Source organism: Pseudopipra pipra, chromosome 5 (assembly GCF_036250125.1).
Source record: "Pseudopipra pipra isolate bDixPip1 chromosome 5, bDixPip1.hap1, whole genome shotgun sequence".
In the NCBI taxonomy this organism is placed as follows: Eukaryota; Metazoa; Chordata; class Aves; order Passeriformes; family Pipridae; genus Pseudopipra; species Pseudopipra pipra.
Genome location: NC_087553.1, coordinates 23554275 through 23558804, shown reverse-complemented (window position 1 = coordinate 23558804; position 4530 = coordinate 23554275).

The following is a 4530-nucleotide window of genomic DNA, read 5'->3' as shown; positions in this document are numbered from 1 at the left end:
CCCATTGCTTGCTAACTGTCAACAGCAAGTTTGTTGCTGATTCTCTCTTGCCCTCTCTATTAGAGTGTCTCCGGGGAGAGCAATGCAAGATAAATCTGAATATAAATGCAAAAAAACCCAAAACACTTTGTTGGTCACTAGTACAGCAGGAATTATTGGTGTGTGAGGCACATACCTTTGCAGAGGGACGTGGTGGTGAGAGAAACCCATATAGAAATTCATCTACTCAGCACCTAAGTTGGAGTAGGACTTGTGAGCGTTGTAAGAGGGTGATGGTGGAAGGGGTGCATGTGTGTGTGTGAGAAAACTCATGTTTGCCAGAAGATTTGTGATGCGTGGACAGCTGCCCCAGCAGTCCAGAGAGAAATACAGAGGATGCACTGGGAACAAACCAAAATTGCCCAAGGACCTGAGTGCTGTCTACCTCTCTCACTGAAGACTAGAAAGCTCCCGCACAGGAAAGCTTCAGATCTGTGTGTACAGGGCAGCTAGACACACCAGAAGAACCAGCTGCTTATTGATACTTCCAGAGTGAATTCAGGCTCTCTTGCCAGAAGGGCACCAAACCATGTCCACTTAATAACCTGGGCACAGCTCTGTGTGATTGGCACCCTACGTGGGGTAGGCAAGGAAGGTTTTCTGCACACCATTCTAATTCTGTTGTTATATCTGTCACATGGAGGATTTCAGGGAGCAGCAGTAATGTGTGAAAGCAAATGGAAATTCAGTTGAGAAGAGGAGGCATCAGTGCATTCACTAAAGCCCACACTATTTGCAGGCCAAGCAAATGAAAAACCAAACAACAGCTTATCCCACCTAAAGAGAATAGGAAAGCTGCAAGAAGCTTCTCCAATCTGCAAATCACCCCACAATGTGCATGGACTCTTACTGAAGCTCTCATAAGCCTTACTTGTCTCTGACAGCCCTTTCCCTAACTCAAAGATAAATGTCTCTCAGAGAGAAACGTGTCCACCATACAGTCTGTACAATCTGAAATTCAAGAGTGTATTTGGGCAGTAAGCAAGGACCACCCAAGGGCTTGAATGATACAGGACATGCAGGGTCTTTAGAGCTTCCTGATGTGTTTTTCTCACAAGTTTAATGGTCCTTATTGCAGGATTCTGTCTCCCAACTCCAAAGTGTAGCAGTTTGGTGTGGCAATCACAAAGTACATTTCTGGGAATAGCAATGCCCTGATCTTTCCCATCTGGTCCTAAGCTTTTCCCACTTTAAAAGATTGATGCTTTGCTCCCTGATATGAACTGTTTTGGGATAGAATTAGGATTGTTATTTCACCATTGGCTGGTGATTAGATAACAATATGCTGACTTTGTTAAAGTAGTGAAGGAGGTTAAAATTTAACTAATATAATAATCAAGCAATAATCATTTTCCACTGCCAATAATTAACCATTTGGACTTCTGATATTTCCAGGCACATGTCCAAGTCTTTGAAATTAAGGAAACTGGCCAAACGGCAGCTTGTAGAAACCTCCTTATGGGTTTGCTTTGTACATCAGTACTAACTGGCTCCTGCCTGAGCACACGCCACACTAGCTCCGGCTGAAAAAGCGCAGCTCTGTAGGAACAGCCTGTTCTCTGTGTTGCAGCCAGCTCTGATGGCCAATATAACTCCAGGTACATAATAAACGCTGTCTTCTGAGACCACAGCAGGTCCTAATCCAGAAAACATGGAGCTGAGCAGAAATCGACTGACGTTGTTTGGCATACTGGAAGCAGGCAGTTCAAGGCACAAGCAGCTAATACACAACTCATAATGTGGGCTGAATCTGCACATAGAATTACAGATCTGTTTCTACTAGACATTAAAAATGCCTATTAGCCATTAGAAATAGACACTAGGGCAGGCAGACTGCAGGATTATGGTACAGCTTGAGGTAAATACCCTTTTGCTATCTGTGAAGGGCTCATAAAGAGACTGGATCAGAAGGGAAATGGACTGAAATGTCCTGTTCGTGCACCACTGTGCACAAACTGTGCATTTCCTCTCGCAGTGGAATGAAGTCACTTGGTGTGCTTTTTACAAATTACAATATTTTATAAGCACTTAAATAGTATAAAATACTTGGCATTGTATAATGCACTCAAATGGTGACAGCTGTTTGATGATAAACATAGATGTGGCAATCCCCCTTCATCTTCTTTGCTTTGCCAACTGTTACAGATCAGCCAGGGACAAACACTTTTAGAGAGGTGACACACTGAAAGCTGCAGAGATAGTTGAGATGATAGCTTTCAGTGAGGCAGCACAGCCTCTGGGAACAATCAATAACTGAAGTCTCTGAGTGCTGAACAGACAAATTTAGCCAGAACCTTCGTCTGGACCATTGCCCTGTGTGCACTCTGTGTTGACTAGAGTGCTTTAGCTACCTGAACATGTGTAGTCAAAACCAGCTTTGGAATCTCCAAGTATCATGCCGTATGAAGTTAGACAAGAATAGAGCCAAAATAAGTGCTCGCTGCAGCTGAAATCTCTCTTCTATTCGTTCTTCTGCTCTCATTCCTTCTTGTTTGCTTTGTGCTGGTGTTGACACTTCCCTACGCATCCTCTGAACTGTCAACTTGATAAACCACCAGAAAATCAATACAGAAGAAAAAAAAACAAAGCAAAACAAAAACACAAACGAAGTAAATAGGTTAACAAATTAAATTTTCTAAGCAAAAGACCTTGTTGCAGACAAAGAGATATAGATGTTGGGGAAGGGGAGTAGAAAGACAGTGGAGGGGGAAATGGCCTTTTCCTGCCTTTTTAATGCAGTGAGAAATTAATTTGCCTCCACTATTTTGTCTCACTGGACTCAGTGCTTTGCAGCACAGGTAACCTGTATTTAAGTGATTTTACACGGTCTGGTCATTGGGTGGCAGCTCTGAGCCAATGTTTTTATCTGACAGGGCAGAACTTGGGGAAAAAAGTGAGATTTTCTCTGGTTTAGCTAAGCCATTCACCAAAATTGCTTTTTAAGAACTGTTTTAGTCATCTATAAACAGTCAATGCACTTGAAATAAAGATAATTTTACTGTAAAGATTTGAAACAGAAGGGATCCATTGCATCTAAGCTTCTGCAGCACTCTCCACATTACTTTTTCTTGCAGTAATGGCTATTTCCAAGTTCAGGCTTATGCATACCTGCAGTCGAGGCACAGACTATTTTGCAGGATATCACTTTTAATAAGGATTTCCTGTTCTCCAAACAATATTTTTTTCTTTTCATTTAACCCTCTAACCTCTGCCTATCTCACGTTATCCTGAACAATTCCAACCTTTGGTATCTCCACTGTGTATGACTTTGAATAGCTCATATAAAGAGATGGTGACAACTGTAAGAACAGAAAACAGTCAATGCAAAAAACTCTGATAAGAGTCTTCAGCCTGCTATTCAATTCAATCCTTTGTGCTGTAGAGCTTGCACAGAAGTAAAACTTAAATTCAGAGCTACATCTATCCTGAGGTAAGCCCAGTATTCCTAAAAGAATGGAGTACTTACTGCTGATCCTGCCTATAATGGGATAAAAGAGAAATCCAGCACTGCTTGAAGTGTCAAGAGATCACAACAAAAAGGGAGTGGGTGGACTTCAGTGGATTTCACTCTTGGGCACTGGGTTTAAAATACAATTGTGTCTTATGTTTGAAGGTATTCAAAACAGTTATTCATCCAGAGAGAATGGTGATTTGAGGGTTAGGAATTACCAGTGTAGTTCCCCTTGATATTGGTAGAGCAAAGGAGCCATGCAGCAAGAAAGTTAAAAAAAACCCCAAACTCAAATAGTGCCGTTCCTCACGGTTCGCTTTGGGTTTTGTTTGCCACAGACTCCTCTCTGACAGAGCCAAGACTTCATGGACTGAAGCTGCCAAGAGCGGTGACCTGGTAGGAGAGGTGGGATCACTGCACTTGGAAACAACATCTCCTTATGGATGGAGAATGGGCTCTCTCAGCTCTGAGCAAAACAAGGGCGAGAGCTACATTACCAAGAAGCTTTCAGGTTCTATTTCTGATTAGTAAACAGGCCTACCGATTTTTATGCTGAGTTGCTATTTTATCCCTTTTAATAACATTCTTTTTTGTTTAAACCCTTGGATTCATTGCTCCTGAGCAGGAAAACTGATTATCCAAGCTCATTATGTGCCCAAGCAAAATCATTTTCTTTTCCTATAACCTAAGAGCCTTGAACTGAAATTGATTAACTATTTTTAGAAAGAAGCCCTAGCTAAATCTGGCTTCTTCCCCTGCCAATCTCACCTATCAGGGGAGTGCAAAACAAGCCTATCTAAATGGAGGTGCATGGAAATTATGACCTGTCCCTTTTATCAAATACATTAATATAACTAAGAAAGAGGTAGGTTTATTTGAGATCTTTCACCATGTTGGATTAGAATCAGGAGAGGAGAGGTAGCATTTGTGGAAAGAAAATGTGATTATGATGGTGTCATTTTTCAAATATTCGGATTGGTTGTCTAAGACACCTACAACTCCAGAAGTCTTTTCTGAATCTCAAAGCTGGCTACTTTCCT